Here is a 19,554-nt window from a genome sequence, read left to right as displayed (position 1 = left end):
GCAGTCACAGTCCCTATCCATGCTAAAAACTGTTGTGCAAAAAACGTCTGAACTAATCTACAGAGCACAAACAATTCGACACAAAATTTAAATGGTTATTAAAATACAAGGTTGCCTAGTAAATGCAGTAATGCTGCTACTTGCACACTACTGACACACTGCTCGGCAGCAGAAGGAGGCTACGTGATTTTACACTGTTCAGGTACTGAAGCGTGATGCTACAACTCTCAAATACTATAATACACCTGAAATTTATGAATTAAACAATGCAAGTACCCAAAAACACACAAAGAAATTAATAATTAAACTATGTAACAAATAAGTAAGCTAGGAGTATACAACTTGATGCTGGCAGCTGCTTATCCAATGGCGGCAGGGAGCACACTGCTGTCCTAGTCTGGGAACGATGACTGAATCTTGCCCTGGTGGTGATCTTCTTGGAGCTTCCTTTGCCGCTATGCTCTTCATCACCTTTCCACTTGTTACTGTCACTGGAGCTTCGAATTTACCATGGGTTGCAAGATCCTTATAGAGCTTCATTCGAAGGATGTGGAACATATCTCCGATCTTTCGTCATCTTGTGCGGGTCAAAATCTTCAACTTCTTAAGTAACATCAGACAACTGTCTTACGACCTTATAAGGTCCAAAGTAGTGCCTGAGGAGGTTCTCAGAGAGACCAACCAAATTAATTAAGTGCTGGCTTTGCTAACATGATTTTGAGTAGAGCCAAAAAGATCCTTTAAGAATATTATTAGTTGTTCCTCCAAATGTTTATAATTAGAACAGAATTTATACTTGTTTATATGTCAACAATAGAATTTAAGTTATGAAACAATTACTGATTTCACCATGTAATGAAAGTATTAACTAGGAATAGTGAAACTAAATTATAAATTCAAATTACGTACATAAGACTATGCACAAAATTAGAGCTGGTGTTATATTCTTTAAGACTAAGGGCCAACCTTTCTCTTTTATGAAGATGCAGATTTCACTCATGTATGTTAATGGTAATTAATTCAAAAATGAAAAACTGAATTTTTTGGAGGCAGATGGCAAAATAAGAGGGAAAGTAAAATTATCCCAGCTTCCTTTGTCACAAAGTGATACTAATTGTATCTGTGGGCTTTTTTTTAATTTGTATGCTCAATAGCCTGTTTGTCAAACATCAGTGGTAATTAACTCAAAAACGCCACAGCATATTGAGTTTTTTCTTAATAATTATCTCTCAGCACATGCTACACTGGAACACACTTACATGCCTTTTAGAATATTTGTGACCACTCAGTGTGTGTGTGTGTGTGTGTGTGTGTGTGTGTGTGTGTGTGTGTGTGTGTGTGTGTGTAAATGTATTGTTTACAACTCTGGGGGATGTTTTGTATTCAAGCCTTGTGGTCTGGTTTAAGATTTCTTTCAGGTTACTTCATTGATTTTTACTAGTTTTAAATATGTTGTCAAAGTTTGTTGTAGGTATTTTTTATAGTCTGTGCATTCAGTTCAGTTGCCTCGTGTACTACTAGTGTAACTGCTGATCCTGGATATTTTATGAATCAATTTAAAATTCTGTAGTCATTAGAAACATTAATTTAATTAGAACTTGTTGCTTTTGGTTACATATCATGTGACAGTTGAACTCCAGCTCATAAATTTTTAATCTATACTCTTACAAGTCAATTCTGTGTCATGTATGTGATTTAGGATCCTACCAAAATTTATCACAGATCACAGAATTTGGATATAGACCCCTGTAGGTCAGATTTATAGTTTGAGCATAGATGAAGAAGCACCCACAGGAGAGCTTCCGAAAAGAGACAATCATGGCATTGAAGGGCCGTCTTGAGGGTGTGGTGCCATCTCTCCACCAGCCCATTCCTTTGTGGGTGAATGGCAGTAGTGTGTATTTTTTTAATACCGCTGATATTCCAGAGGATGATGAAAAGGGAGGATTCAAACTGTCGACCCTGATTGGTGGTGATAGTGGTTGAGCACCTGAAATGAGCGATCCATGAGCCAATGAAAGCCTTTGCTACCATCTCAGCAGTAATGTTAGGGAGAGGGATGGCCTTGACCCAGCAAGACAAACGGTCTATAGTTGATAAGATATATCTATGGCCCTCTGAAGGAGGAAGAGGTCCGATAAGATCAATATGTACGTGACGGAATCGTCCTGCGGGAATGTCGAACTTGCCCAGAGGCAGGGAGGTGTGGCAGCTGATCTTGTTGTACAGGCAAGCAACGCAGCTGCCTGCCCAGGTTTGACACTGTCGGAGTTCAAGGTCTGCAGGACCGTAGAATGATGATTTTCATGTTCCTCCACTGAGCTGCTGAAAATGAGAATGTCATCCAGATAAGCAAAGCAAAACTCAATCTGTCACAAGATAGAGTCAATGAAACGTTGCCATGTTTCCTTTCCACAGCATTCTTTAGGCTGAAAAGCCTGAAGTGGTATTGGAATAAACTGAGCAACGTGATAATAGCCATGTTAGGAATGTCTTCTGGTGCCATGGGAATCTGATGGTAGGAGCGTTTACAGTCAATAACACTGAAAATTGTGGTGCCTGATAACATATGAGTGAAGTCATTGATGTTCGGTACTGGGTAATTGTCCATGACGGTACGAGCATTTCAGCATCTGTAATCACTGCACATTCAAAAAGATCCGTTGTGGATTGGTGAAGACCAGTTGCTGTCTGAAGGCTGCAGAACACCTGCTGCCAAAAGTTCATTAATCTGCTGCTGGGCCAGCGCTACTTGATGGGGTTGAGGCTTCAGACCTTATGCCTAATAGGAGGGCCGGCAGTGATAACTATCTTGTGTGTCATTGCATCAGTGACAGAAGAAACTGAGAACTGCACACAAGATTGGTTAACGTCCTTCAGATGAGTAGGGCACAACAAAGCATAACCGTTAGCATGAGTGGGGAAAGGTAACACGAAAGTCACATGTCTCTTATGGTAGCACAGCATGCGCTTCTGTGGAGGGGGTAGATACAGTGCTGAGCGAAGGGGAATGGGTCGTGACCGTCTACAATTAACGTTGCACTAGGCAACCAGCACAGGCGAGAGCAGTGCTGGCATTGCACATGGAGCCACAATGGCCATTGGGCCATGTGGCTGGTGAGTGAGAGAGGGTGAATATTTATCAACACGTGCGGTAGCTGTCTGAGATTTGGGAATGGTCATAATGCTCATGGGACTGGCATTAGCAGCACTGTTTGAAAAACACAGCACTGGATGAGGCAAGCGCAATGGGGGGGTTGGAATGTCACATGCAAGTAAAGTTTGTAGACTAACCTGGTGAGTGTTCGAGCTAAGCTCAGACAAGCAATTTTGTTTAGGTGGCGGTGCCATGGACCGCAGTAGCAGAAGCGAGGTACGAGCCACAATGTGCTCACTGTAAGTGGATGTGATTCGTTGTTTCAGCTTCTCGTTGTCCTGGCAGAGTTGCATCAACAAGTCATATTCTGATAGTAGGTCAGTAACACAGGTCACACTGTTGTCCGTGAGGGCAGAGCACTCGCGTATGATATCGTATGTTGCGGTGGAAACAGAGGGTTAGACATAGGTGCAGATGTACTGTATGTGAGTGTTCATGGGATGGCGGAGCACTGAACCCTGTATGATGAAATAGGTCATAATGAGACAAAAAATCCATACCGAGGAGTTGTTCATCGAAGTCAGCAGTGTAGAATGAACACGGAAAACGTAGAGAATGAGATGGGGCCATCATAGCCTTTACTGAGCCTGAGGTAGGTAACGTTGTTGCATTCATATATCATAGAAGTGACTTCGTCTGTGAAGAAGCGGGTGGAGCCATCAAAGTGGGTATGATTGACGCGTCAGCACCACTGTTGACCAGAAAAGCTAGACCTGATTCAATGTCAGTCACATAGAGATGACCACCTGGCCGTGCGGATGTGTGAATGGAGCGTAATGTGAGAGGACGCCTGTTAGGTTCCCCACAGGACTCGGCATCTCTTAGTTCCTGTGGTCAGCATTTGGGTGTTGGCATGGCCACCTGCACTTCTGGCCAACATCGCCGAACACTTTGTGGTACCAGCAGAAAGGGTGACCAGGGTGAAGAGGGGGTGGAGTCTGCGACAGTGGGGGCGGTAAATAGACTGGTACATATGGGGCATGGGTGATCCTGGAGTGTTCCGACAGCAGAGAGAGTGAGACGACGCTGCCAGGAGAAGCAGACGAGGTCAGGGCGGAGTGAGCCCTGCCTCTGCTGAAGGAAGGTTGGTACTCGGGGGCAGCTGCGCCGACGAACCGAGTGGAATGAACTGGCTGATGTTGCCGCAGCAGCGAATACAACTGGTCAGCAATGCATAGGCGGGAGCTGATGGACTCGAACGAGTGTGGCAACAGATGGGTCTGTAGATTGGTAAGTAGTTTGGCAGATCACACAGACCATGGCATCAGGCATGATACGTTCACGAGCAATCGAAGGCAGCAGTAGAGTTGTGAAGGGGTGCGTTCCCTCAGATGCTCCTCGTCAACAATCTTGATTATTGACACTTGTGGTGAAGAGGCAAATCATTCCACAATAATCTTCTTTGCAAACTCGTATTTTGGTGTGGGCGGTGACAAAAGGAGCAGAACACAAATCAAATCCGAGTGCTCGTGGAAGTGTGTGGCGAGACAGAGAAACTTTGAGTTTTCCTCAGACACATGACGTAACTCAAACAGATGCTCAATGGGCACGTACCATGATGCTGGTATGTCCTTGTATAAGGACGGTAGCTCGGCAGGCAGCCAGGAGGGAGTGATGACGGTGGCTTCAATGTCTCCCGGTGTAGGGGCTGAACTGAGGTTAAGTCAGAGGATGCCGCGGTAGCCACAGATTTAAACCAGGCAAGTGAATCCATAGTAGTGGCAGCTGGCATAGTTGACTGTGTGTCACAAAAACACGGCTCTGCAGGCACGGACAGTACTGTGGAAATGGGCAGATGGATGGCACATGAGGGTGGCCCTGAAACTGGGCTGTGAGTGATGAGTGCTGGATGGAAATGAACGGCTTCCAGAACAGGGCAAGAGACCAGCGCAGCAGACACAGGCGGTGATGTGGGAGGTGCAGGTGGTTGAGCACCAGGAAATGGGGACCGACCCCAGCATTTTTGGGTGGTGCGGTGGGGTGGGTGGGGGTGTGGGGGGGGGAGGAGGGTTGAGAGCGTCACCTATGTGGAAACTATCTGATCCATAACATGCCTGTAGTGCATGTGCTAGGCCACTGAGGCGAGGTAAGGGGTCCATGTTACGTGAAACACTGAATTGTGCATGTAAATTGGACACAACTAGAACACAACGTTTGCGGAACAGATCCGGCATGGTTTGTAGTAGTGACAGTATTGCACACAGCCCGACAGTAACTGATGTAGCATTCTGTTGGGTGGCTAAACATGTGTTCAAATACAGATCACTTTGTTCTTGAAAAACTCGATTTGGAGTGACACAATTCGAAATATTGTTCAGATATTAAGTTCCATGCTCGATATGAACTATTGACGCCACACTATAAATAATGACAATCATACATTATCATTCTTTTTGTTGCAAAAAATGAACTTATGCTATACATACTGTTTTACAGAGAGACATTATAACTTGAAATATAAATGCATACAAAATCACATGTGAGGTCATAAATTATAATTGTTTGTATTGCAAAAACAGACTTATGCTGTATGCACTGTTTTAGAATGTGATATTACAGCTTGAAAACTCTTACTGAGTAACAGCTTTTCTTTTTTAACAAATGCTAAGTTTACTCTTTTTGGTGTCTGCAAAAATTAGCAGAGTCCTCTAAGGGAAGGTATCAAGAACAGTGTCCCACAGGTTTCTGTCTTCGATCCATTATTATTCTTAATATATATTAATGACTGACCACTGTATACAGGGTGTTACAAAAAGGTATGGCCAAACTTTCAGGAAACACTCCTCACACACAAATAAAGAAAAGATATGTGGACATGTGTCCAGAAACGCTTAATTTCCATGTTAGAGCTCATTTTAGTTTCGTCAGTATGTACTGTACTTTCTCAATTCACCACCAGTTGGCCCAATTGAAGGAAGGTAATGTTGACTTCGGTGCTTGTGTTGACGTGCGACTCATTGCTCTACAGTACTAGCATCAAGCACATCAGTACATAGCATCAACAGGTTAGTGTTCATCATGAACGTGGTTTTGCAGTCAGTGCAATGTTTACAAATGCGGAGTTGGCAGATGCCCATTTGATATATGTATGGATTAGCACGGGGCAATAGCCCTGGTGCGGTATGTTTGTATCAAGACAGATTTCCAGAACAAAGGTGTCCCGACAGGAAGACGTTCGAAGCAATTGATCGGCATCTTAGGGAGCATGGAACATTGCAGCCTATGACTCGTGACTGGGGAAGACCTAGAACAACGAGGACGCCTGCAATGGATGAGGCAATTCTTCGTGCAGTTGATGATAACCCTAATGTCAGCGTCAGAGAAGTTGCTGCAGTACAAGGTAACGTTGACCACGTCACTGTATGGAGAGTGCTACAGGAGAACCAATTGTTTCCGTACCATATACAGCATGTGCAGGCACTATCAGCAGCTGATTGGTCTCCACGGGTACACTTCTGCAGATGGTTCATCCAACAATGTGTCAATCCTCATTTCAGTGCAAATGTTCTCTTTACAGATGAGGCTTCATTCCAACGTGATCAAATTGTAAATTTTCACAATCAGCATGTGTGGGCTGATGAGAATCCACACGCAATTGTGCAATCACGTCATCAACACAGATTTTCTGAGAACATTTGGGCAGGCATTGTTGGTGATGTCTTGATTGGGCCCCATATTCTTCCACCTATGCTCAATGGAGCACGTTATCATGATTTAATATGGGATACTCTACCTGTGCTGCTAGAACATGTGCCTTTACAAGTACGACACAACATGTGGTTCATGCACGATGGAGCTCCTGCACATTTCAGTCAAAGTGTTCATACGCTTCTCAACAACAGATTTGGTGACCGATGGATTGGTAGAGGCAGACCAATTCCATGGTCTCCATGCTCTCCTGACCTCAACCCTCTTGACTTTCATTTATGGGGGTCTTTGAAAGCTCTTGTCTACGCAACCCCGGTACCAAATGTAGAGACTCTTCGTGCTCGTATTGTGGACGGCTGTGATGCAATACGCCATTCTCCAGGGCTGCATCAGCGCACCAGGGATTCCATGCGACAGAGGGTGGATGCATGTATCCTCGCTAACGGAGGTCATTTTGAACATTTCCTGTAACAAAGTGTTTGAAGTAACGCTGGTACGTTCTGTTGCTTTGTGTTTCCATTCCATGATTAATGTGATTTGAAGAGAAGTAATAAAATGAGCTCTAACATGGAAAGTAAGCGTTTCCAGACACATGTCCACGTAACATATTTTCTTTCTTTGTGTGTGAGGAATGTTTCCTGAAAGTTTGGCCGTACTTTTTTGTATCACCCTGTATTCATGACGATGCAAAGCTAGTTCTTTTGCTGAGGACACAAATATAGTAAATATCCTCAACAAATAAGAGTTAGCTAAGGAAATTGTAAATATGTCTTTCAGAAAATTACTAAGTGGATCTTTGCAAATGGACTCTCACTAAATTTTGAGAAAACACAGTATATATACAGTTCTGTGCAGTAAATGGCATAACACCATTGATAAATATATACTTTGAACAGAAGACTGTTGATAATTCTGAATATTAAAATTTCTGGGTGTATGCATTGATGATAAATTGAACTGGAAGAAACACATTGATGATCTACTGAAACAGCTACTTTCAGCTACTATTGTTATTATGTTTGTCACAAATTTTGGTGATGAATATATCAGTAAATTAGCCTACCAACCCTATTTTCATTCACTGCTTTCATATGGCATCCTGTTTTGGAGTAAGTCATAATTAAGGGAAAAAGTACTCATTGCACAAAAGCATATAATCCGAGTAATAGCAGGAGCCCACTCATGGTCACATTGTAGGAATTCACAGCATATTCACAATAATTATATTCACTTATGAAATTTGATATTAAAAACCCATCCAATTAAAAAATAACAGCAAAGTGCTTAGCTACAACACTAGATGAAAAGAAGATCACTATTCTGGGTTAAATCTAACTTTGGCACAGAAAGGGATGAATTATGCTGCCACAAAAATCTTTGGTGATTTGACAAATAGCATTAAAAGTCTAACAGGTTGCCAAAGAACATTTAAAAACAAATTAAGAGGTTTTCTGAATGAGAACTACTTCTATTCAATAAATGAATTTTTAGATATGTCTCATTCATGATCAATGGAACAAGTGTTAATGTAATGTAATGTAATTGCTTCAAAGTCAAATTAATTCATGCCTGTCATACAGAGTTTAGGTAGTTAAAACTTTCAGAAGTAAGTTTAAAAATTTGTTTGCATTAGTGTTTATTTATGGATTAGTAGGCTACAGGTTACAATAGTACCATGGTCTTGTCAGGTCTGCATCTTTTAGCCGTTCTCCTTGTTCGCTGTCCGTCTTCGTCCCTTCACGGCATGTGTTCCTGTTTCTATGCATTTGGGCACTGATGACCATGCTGTTTAGTGCCCAAAAACCTCAAACCACACACACTTGTGCCAAGTCATTCTCTGATTTTGTGTTAAGTTTGTCTATCAAACAATGTGTGACAAATGTGGTGGTTGCCGTAGAATTTTGAAAGAGGGTGTGTTCTGTGTAGACTGTAAGTTATGGTTTCATTGGTTTTTGAAACAAATTAAAGATAAGAAACTGTATTGTAATTGACTACATCCATACAATCTATATTGTTAATGGATGAATAAAGAGAATGAATTGACTAATTGATTGATTGGGGCTAATGTAGCGGTGAGGAAATGATGGTAGAAAATGAGGCTCTTCCATGGCAGTGTAGGTTATGTAGAAAGGACAGAAAAATCGTGGAAAAGGAGGCAAAAATTTATGCCCTTAAGGCTGAATTAGAAAATGGAAACTTGGAATTACATAAGTTAAGGGAGGAAAAAGAGACTGGGAACTGGGAAAAGGTAACAAGCAAAGTAAAAAAGTGAAACAGTTGAGAAAACTCCAGAAATTCAATTAGTAAATCAATTTGGCTTGCTATCTGAAGTGGAAGAAGGGCCTCATCCAGATGTAGTTGAAAGTAGGTTGAAGCAGAATACTAGCTTAATGAAAAAAGACAGGTCAGGATCAAACCAGAATAGGAAAAGAAGAATTCTGCTTATAGGCAGCAGTCAAGAGAGGGGTCTGGGCCAGCAGCTTCAGGAGAAATTAGGTGTAGGGTACCAAGTCACAAGTTTTGTGAAACCAAGTGCAAGCCTTAGCCAGGTGAGAGAAAACTTAGGTCAGCTATACAAGGACATTGAGAAGGAAGATCAGGTAATTATAGTTGGGGGAGGAGGAAAAAACCTGGCTATGAATCCAAGATACAGTATTAGGAGTGACCTGCATAAAATAGGACCAGAAACTGAGGACACAAATGTGGGGTTTGTGGAGGTCTTTCAGCGCCGTGATCAGCCCTGGGTAAACATTGCTGAAAGGCATGTTAACACTGAGCTGAACAGAATGCTCCAGACACCAGCAAAATCTCACATAAGTTTTGTTCCAGTAAATGCTATTGGTAGGTGGGGATACAATACACATGGCCTGCACCTGAATAGGGTGTGGAAAAGTAATTTAGCTTCTCTATTAGCAGAAACTGTAAGGGGGTCCACAATAACACAAGGGGTGATCCCTGTGGTTAATTGGTCCAGGCAGACAGGTTTCTTAGGTTAAAGCCAAACTCCAGACAGAAGAAAATCAAGATAAAAGAAACTTAACAAACAATTAATTGGGGTAAAGCTAAGGGCAGTATCAACATACTTCATCAAAACATCAGGGGAATGAAAAATAAAGTAGATGAGCTATCAGTGTGTTTGGGTGATCTCAAAAATAAGAATGAGAGTGATATAATCTGTCTGTCTGAACACCATGTAACTGTGGGCATGGATAGTGTCAGTATAAGTGGGTATAATTTAGCATCTTACACTTGTAGATCAAGGATGGATAAAGGAGGAGTTGTCATTTTCATAAAACAAGGGTATAAATGCAAAACTGTAGAAGTAAGCAAATTTTGTGTTGATCAGCTCTTTGAGGTTGGTGCATGTGAACTTCAGCTAGATAATGTAGTAATGATATTAGTGACAGTGTACAGGACCCCATTAGGAGACTGGGAGCTATTAGTAAAAAAGTTTGACTCACTATTATGCTGTCTGTCAGACAAAAAGAAGAAGTTATTAATCTGTGGTGATTTCAATGTAAATTATGATAGGAAAAGTGAACTAGAAGTGTTATTAACAACATATAACTTAGAAACAGTGACCAGTTTCCATAAACATATAGCTCAGGACAGTATCACACTAATAGATAATATATTTGTACAGAAAGAGGATGTAAAACAAACACGTGCATTCTCTGTGGTAAATAATTGTCAGACCATGATGCACAACTGATTAACTTTGAAAACCTAACAGGGCATACAGTTCAGAAACCATTAAGTAAAAGTGTGGTGTCTTTCAACCCAGTATCTATACAGCACTTCAGAGAAAGCTTAAGAAATGTTAGTTGGTGAGACGTATATAATGAGCCAAATGCTAATGATAATTGCAACATATTTCTTGATAAATTTATATCCCTCTTTGAACATTGTTTCCCAAAGAAAATTACTAAGTGTAACACCACACACATTTCAAAGAAACCTTGGGTTACTACAGGTATTAAAGTGTCTTCAGAAAGAAAAAGAAAACTGTATGAGACAGCAAGAACTAGTAAAGATCCAGAAGTAGTTTTACACTACAAAAATTATTGTAACATACTGAGAAAAGCTGTAAGGAAATCAAGAAATATGTATGTTAGAGAAGAAATTACCAACTCTTGCAATAAAATCAAATCAATACGGAATGTTGTTAGAAGAAAGACAGGAAAAGTGACCTTTGGGGTAGGTAGTATTACTGTTACAAAGAACGAGCCCATCCTAACCAACAGTACACAAGTAGCTAATGTATTTAACAATCATTTCTTAAGTGTAGGAGAAAAAGTTGGTGAGAACAGTTCAAGGGAAAAAGCCAAGCAGTACATGGAAGAGTCTGTTTTGAAAAAAATTAGTCAGATTAAGTTTCACCTAAAAACCTCTTGCGAAATAAGTAAAATTATTAAATATTTGAAAAATAAATGTTCTGTTGGAGTAGATGACATCTCTAATAAGATATTAAAACAATGTCTAGCAATTACAGCTGATGTTCTGAGTCACATATGTAGTGGATCACTAACTCAAGGTATTTTCCCAGACAGGTTAAAATATGCCATTATCAGGCCTCTCTACAAAAAGGGGGACACCACAGATGTTAATAATTATTGGCCAGTATCCTTGTTTACAGCATTCTCAAAAACCTTCGAGAAAGTAATTTACTCAAGAGTGGTTAGCCATCTCATCAGTAATGGGATACTTAGTAAATCACAGTTCGGATTTCAAACATGCTGTTCCAGTGAGACAGCAATGCACAATTTCACTGTCCACATAATAAAGTCTTTAAATATTAAAATGTCAGCAATAGGAATTTTCTGTGACTTGTCTAAAGCAGTTGATTGTATGAACTATGACGTTATGTTACAGAAATTACAATTCTATGGTATAAATGGAATAGCATATGAGTGGTTTAAGTCATACCTACAGAACAGGAAGCAAAAAGTTTCCTTATATGGGTCAAGTGCTTTAAATAAGTTTTCCACTTCATCTAACTGGGATGAAATTACATTAGGTGTTCCACAGTGTACAATGATGGATCCCCTTCTGTTCTTGATATATGTGAACGACCTCCCTTCCTATCTGAAACAGGAAGCTGAACTGACACTGTTTGCTGATGATACAAGCATCATTATTAATGCAGTAAAAGAAAGTCTAATTAAAAATGATACAAATAAGATCTGTGGAAAAGTCATTAATTGGTTTCCTGCAAATGGGCTTGCTCTAAACTTTGAAAAAACACAGTACATCCAATTTTCTGCTGCAAAAAGAACAGTTCCTTCAATAAATATAACACATCAACAGAAGTCAGTAGACAGGGTAGAGCATACTACGTTTTGGGTGTACATATAGATGAGAATCTTAATTGGAAAAGTCATATTTTGGATCTCCTAAAGCGAATAGGTTCAGAAACTTTAACAATCAGAATAAATGCCAATTTTGAGGATATAGAAATTAGTAAGCTAACATATTTTGCATAGTTTCACTCTCTCATGTCATACAGAATAATATTTTGGGGTGACTCAACATTTAGACAAAAAGGATTCACTGTGCAAAAGAAAGTGGTTAGAATAATGTGTGGGGTTCATAGTTTCACATCTTGTAGGCATCTTTTTAGAAGATCGGGAATTCTTACAACAGCCTCACAATACATCTACTCTCTAATGAAATTTGTTCTCAACAACATGGACCAGTTTAAAAACAACAGTGATATATATTATTATAATACTAGAAAAAATAAAGACCTACACTATCCTTTGCTCAAACTATCTTTGGCAGAGAAAGGGATAAAATATGCTGCTACAAAAATTTTCGACAATTACTAGATGAAATAAGGTGTCCGACAGACAGCAGTAATAGCTTCAAAAATAAATTGAAATCATATCTACTTGACAACTCCTCCTACACCATAGATGAATTCTTGAATAGGAATAGATAAGTCTACAAATATTGTATATATGCATTTTGTGCCATTTAGGGACTGGGGTAAATAACAGAAACATTAATCTTTAACTCTGGGGTCAGATGGCAGTCTTTTATAAAAGATTGATCCTGTTGTATGTGGACTACAGTTTGCAGCCTTTCTTTTTCTTTTTCTTCTTCTTCTTCTTTTTTTCTCTCTCTCGCAATTCTGTGGAAGTTTTCCCTTCCCTGTGTACTGTTACTATGTGCACTATTGTTTGTACATTATATTCAGGATTTTGCTTCCAAACATTATTGCCTGCAGGATGTACATAGAATAGATGGTTAGTGTTTTATATTTTCTGAAGCTTTTTCTATAAGGCTCTCTCCTGTTTACCTTCGCTATCACTCTTACTGCCTTTGTTTGTAGTCTGAAGAGGGTGTTTGTATAGACAGCTAGTGCCCCAACCATATCTCAATACCATATTGAAGAAGTGGATATATAACTCTTAAGCATATTCATGTCAAGCTATTATGTTCCAGGAAGGCTGAGATCCTTTTCAATAGATACATATTTGTACTGATTTTCTTACAAATATAGTCTGTATGTTCTTTCCATGACAGGTGTTTGTGATCAATTGTACACAAAATTTTGTGCTTTTTGTGACAAAGGGCCAGTGGAGGTGTTAACTGAGTACATTATTCAACCACAAAAGTATACAATAAACTTCTATTTCATGTTAAATCAGTCATTGGAGATGTGATTAAGTTCAGAAAACAGCTGAAACTTTATCTTTTGAATATTTCTTTCTATTCTCTACAGGAATTTTTTGACAATGTGTAACAATTAGTCAATATGTTTAGCTTTAAGCACACCTGTGAGAATGACTATGTAGCATTCCCATATCTTTTGATGCCAGAATGCTTTTTTATGTATTAGAATGTAAGACTTTATTACTACTATAATCTGTGTTATTGTTTAAACACCTGAACCCATGTATCTGTTTATATACAATTTAGTTTGTAAGCCTCAAGACCATTTAGATATGACTATTACTGTAATAATCTGCATGATCTATATCCTAGATATACATTTGCATCAAGGATGTGTGGAACATGGAAATAAATAGATAAATAAATAAATCACAGTATCAAAAGCTTCACTTATTTCCAGGAATGTGCCAGTTACTTTGGCACCTTCATCGAGCTTGTTTAATATTTCATGTATAAAAGTTGCTACTGCTGTTCCATAGATCTTCGTTTCATAAAAACCTGTTACTGTTGAATACATTATGTTTGCTGAAATATGCCTCAAATTGATTTAAAATTATTTTCTCTAGTAATTTACCAAGTGTTGAAGTTAAATATGTTGGCCTATAGTTTTTCATTAGAATTTTTATTCTCTTCTTGTTCACTGGTGGGATTTCAGGATTTTAAAAGGATCAGGGAATTCTCCATGGCAGAGTGACATATTTATTAGATGGATCAGGGGATTCACTAATTCTCATCTGCATTCCGTTAGAAGCTTAGGTGAACTGTCATCCTAGTCACAAGAAATTTTAGATTGAAGTTTGTTCCTCTCAGTAATGCCATGGATGAAGAAAGATTGGCTAGTATTTCTAACATTTAAACTGAGCACTCAGGCATGTGTTTCAATTGCGCCAATTGTACTAATCATCTGTACATATTTCTCACACACTCCTTTTCGGCCATTTGTTAAATCCTAATTTTTGTAATGTTATACTCATGTGTTCATGAGATTACTGTTTCCCACATTGTTTATACATTATTTTGCAGGATGTCTTACTAACACAAGTTGAGTTGCTTATTTGATAAGCATATTTATGAGCTTTAAGGTTAGTCAAGAAATCAGTGTATTTTTCTGAGCAGTTTGTATCTTATTACACAGAATTGTAATTTACTATCTCTAATAGGTATGTAATTCTTCATGCTTACACTATATTCAATGACTTCAAGAGAAAAAAGTCTCAGTTTTGTGGTTAAGAGCTTTCTTTACTTGTTTTGCTATAGTACATGTTTCAATTAAAGTTTTATTGGATAGTTTATAGGAGTTTTCCCATTTACCATTCACATTTGTTGCATCATAAACTGGTTCCCATTTTTCATTGCATAAAGCCCTTTTAAGTTTATTATAATCAAATTTTCTTTTATAGATAAATGTATCACTTTTAGTTATATCTACTTTCCTTACACTAATTTCCATAGTAACAGCTCTGTGGACAGATATGTAGTTTGGTGTGGTGGTTATGGATATGTTACTTTAGAAGAGAATGTATAATGATTTACCTGAACCCTGCATACAGAAATGACTAAATTCACTAACTGATACCAGTGGATGATGTCAAATGAATGACTGATACCAAATGAAGCAAAATTCTGTACCTAAAAAAAATTTCACTTTTTTGATAACAAATTCACTTATTAAGTATGAAAGCATCATGGATATGTTCATTCAACTCCATTCCTAGATGTTACAAGAGAGGAATTGTGCATTATGATATGTTTTACTGTTAAAATTGGGAGAGTGTACATTCCTAGAAGTGTCACCCAACATATTGGTTCTCTCTATGTATATCTTGTGAAAATGACATGAAAATGAAATTAGAAAGATTTATCATCAATCATTCTTCCTGCAGAACTTTCACATCTCAGACAGGAAAGGGGAGAAGTGACAGTGTTACAAGAAGTACAATGAGCTGTGCTGCAAAGTGTGGATGTAAGTGTAGATATATAAAATGGCTGAAAATTACTCAACAGTTACATTCATATGGAAAAGAGAAGAACAAATTTTTTGAAATTTTCTTCCAGGCAGCCACAGAATTATAACTGATGTAATGTACTGTAATGTAACATTGATCTAATAGATAATGATTTCTTTCTACTTGCAGATGACCACATTGTTTCTGCAGAGCTTTATTCACCAGCCATTATCATTTGTTGTCTCCAATCCTATCCCTCTGCCTGGAGCATCTGTTGAACCTTCCAGTGGCATTTTGCCACCTCAAGGTGTGAAGGAATTATGTCTGAAGATTTGCTTTGGAGCTCTGTTGAAATTTTCTTTCACAATAGCCATTAAGATACCAGGGACAGATATATCTTTGAAACTCCCAGTTACAGGATATGTCAGCTCTCCAAAGGTTAGAATGTATGTTAATTCAAATTTTCCTATGTCTCACATGGCACATGGTCTTGAATAACCATAGTATGAATTGAAAATGATTATAACTTATATGTTTTATATATTTACACTCAAAGATACTTGCGTCTTAACCCCTTCAAAGAGAGTCTTAATAGCCTGCTGTTACTGTATAAACCACAAATTACCCTATACCTCACACACTTGTATACTGTTTATTGTGTAAAGCACAACTTGAAGCAGAAAATTTTATTCAGTATTTGATGATATTTGTTTAAAATTGTTGACTCCAAGTATATATTGTTTGCACAATGGTCAATTGTTTTACCTTCATGAGATTATTAGTGCCATCTGTCAGGCTGGCACTCACAAGTAACTGAGAGTTCAATAGTGGAATTATTTATATGAATTGTAAAGTTATTGAGACATACCTAAACATAGGCTTCCATGGCCATTGTCACAGTCAATAAAATTCTTCTGGGTTTGGGACCTCATATTCAACTATGAAATTCTGGCATTTTGGTAACTATTGCAAGATGCCTTCCTCAGGGTGTATTGCTAACTGCTAAATGGGCACTCGTTTGATTACTTATATACTATGGAGGAGTGCTGTCATTGGATATGAGGGTGAGGAGGAAGCAGGTTAGGTGTTCTGTTACTGGTCTTTGCATTGCGTCTTGTCATTGGCAGAAATAGGCATTTTCCATTGGAGTTTCCTTTATTGCTTGCCATTGGTGGAAATTAGTGAGTAGGAAGTTGAGCAGTGACGGCAGCATAGTGCTGTTTACTAGCTGCGTAATATCGACTAAGGCACGTGAGCACTCTGTGTGCCCTACTGCTGCAGTGGCCTGCTGCATGCCTGTTGCTATGTGAGAGCTGTCCTTCTGCAAAGCTGTCAATGCTGGCAGCCAAGACTCTGGGAGTCAGCAACCGTCTTCTTTATTCATGTTGTCGAGTCACTTTGCACTTTTTATAGCTTCTCTGATCTTCCTCCTCAAGCTAAAGCACTGTTTTGCCAGTACATGGGCATCTTGAAATTCAATCTTCATCCTGGACAGTTACTGGTGTTCTGCCACTGCTGAATTGTTGCATTATTTGAGATGAATATACCTCTCATGTTCAGATAACCTTGTGCTTATTGGATTTCCAGTCTCGCCTGCATACACCAGTCCACATCTGCACTCTGGCGGCACAAAACATGTCAATTGTATCTTTCGTTGAGAATGGAACATCTTTTATTTTGTTTTTTCTCTGAAAAATTGGTTTAATACCTGTCTGATGGAGAATTTTGCCTAGATGTTCAGTGACCCATTTTACATATGGTAGCATGATGCTTCATTCTGAATTTCCCTATTGCCCTGCTCCTTTGGTGTTATACTTTTATGTACAATGGGCCTCAGGTTCTGTATTTCATATTTGAGATTGTGTTCATTGCTGATCCTGTAGGCTCTCTTAGTTAAAGTTTGCAGGGCCAATTTATTTTGCATATGATGGTGGTGGAAGGCTGCATACAGGTACCTGTTAGAGTTGGTGGGCTTTCTATAAACTCTGTGTCCAAGCTTCCCATCAGGCTTATGGTAAACTTCCATGTCAAGAAAATGCAGTACTCCATTCTTTTCTATCTCCATGGTGAAGTGAATTTTGTTGTGCTGGTGATTGAGATGTTGGTGGAATTTCTAAAGCTCTTCTTCCCTGTGTGGCCTGATGACAAAGGTGTCATCAACAATCTGTGAGCTACTGCACCATTGTTTGACGTCCACTTGTTTCAGGTGGAAAGGGGATTTTATGAGCAGATGAACAGAGTAGCTATGGGTTCCCCTCTATCACCTGTCACAGCAGATATTTTTATGCAAGCCTTCATAGAAACAGCACTCCAGTCTGCACTGTTAGGCCCTGAATGCTGTCTATGATACGTTGTTGATCATATTATTCAAATAACAAGACTATGAGCTGCATATTATTTGAATCATTTCCTAAGAACTTATCTTGAGGGATCAGAACTGTTAGAGTTTCAGTGACAACCAGCCCCACTGACTGCTTCAAAGTAGCTCTTTTTTGCAATTCTGATATGTTTGTGCTGCTAGTGCTCTCAGAACATCTGCAAAGACAACAGTAGTGTTAGCTCCATAGTGATGTTGTATATAAGAGACGTATTTTCCAAAAATGCCATCAAATATTTCCCCTTATTTCCAAATGACACAGTGCAGTAATGAAACACCAACAGTCACATAAACACATATTCCTAGATCAAGATTTTCATTCTTTACAGATTCAGAAATTGTGTAAAGGGAAGGTTATTGTGTCTTGCACATTCCGCTTTCAGCAAACATAGAATGTGGATTCGGTGGCAGCTCATATTCAAAGTGCCCCTGCATTTCTTCATCATGTCTTTTTGTGATGGATAGTGTATGGAACAAAAACACGGTGTCATCAGGTATGGTTTTATCATGAATTCTTACTGCAGAATTCATAGTGGCTAATAGCAGAACAAGATCAGAATATTTCAGTTTCAGATCTTTTACCTTTTTCCAACAGTACTACTCATTCATGTTTGTCTAGGTTCAAAGGCATGACTGCAATTTATCCTTTCACCTCCCAAAAGACTTGTTGTAACTGATGTCAGCAACCTTCCTTTTGGAAATGGAGGATGATGAGAGAGCCACTGGGAATATTCAGCTATATCTTCATCATCTCTTTGGATACATTATGGTCTCATCTCAGTGTGCTGGTTATAGGAAGTGTAGGAAACCCCAACAGTTTCTATAGCATCACACTCAAACTGCTTGCAGCAGGAGATCCAAGAATCCATCTTGCTTCTGCACTGCCAGTCATCCTCTGTCATATCAGTCCCTGTTCCCAACCAATATTTCTCCATCAGTTGAATTGTAAAGAATCCTCACTCAGTGAACCTTTTATATTCGTCTTCATCATTAACAATTTCCAGGAAGAGCCATTTCCTTAACATATAGCTGGCAAGCGTTTGCATAAAGAAAATGACCACAAGCTTGGATGTAGGGGATCATGTCTTTGCAGCATATGAGATTTAGGCTCTGTTTACCTAGTCTTTCAGCTTGTTTAAATTAGTAGTGAAGGTCTTGTGGTGGTAACGTATCAGAGAGTATCACAAAGTGTAACTGTAAAATCCGAAAGAGTACCTCTCTGAATCTCAACTGGGTTGGAACTGACCGTGTTCAACTACTTGGACTGACAATACTTCAGTCCATCTCCCCTAAATTTACTGTTCCCAGAAATTTTAAGTTAACTGGAATCAGGAATACTGTATTGTTCTACAATTTGACTGAAAATTACTTTCACACATGCAAGTAAGTACCCAAAAACTGTATCGTTATTAATGATCACAAATTAGCCCCAAATCAAACAAATTGCCACTGATAAAATATTCTCCTCAACAAACTGAACACTTTGTGAGATGTTTCTGCCTTCTAATTCAGTGTCAGTTAATGTTTCTGCCTAATAATGCAGTAGATGTAAAATATTTTGGCGGAGCACGGTAATTTGCGTAGAACAACAAAACATGCAGATGTAGAGAAACACTAACAGATTACATAAATACAGAAACATTGGCAATTAAAAGCAAATGAAAAGAAACCAAACAATGGAAAGTCCATGTAGGAATATCGACAATGTAGGAAAAATATAGTTTGCTGCTTACTGTAAAGAAGACACG

This window comes from Schistocerca piceifrons, chromosome 4 (genome assembly GCF_021461385.2).
Source record: "Schistocerca piceifrons isolate TAMUIC-IGC-003096 chromosome 4, iqSchPice1.1, whole genome shotgun sequence".
NCBI classification, from domain to species: domain Eukaryota; kingdom Metazoa; phylum Arthropoda; class Insecta; order Orthoptera; family Acrididae; genus Schistocerca; species Schistocerca piceifrons.
Note: the sequence above shows the minus strand (reverse complement) of the source record.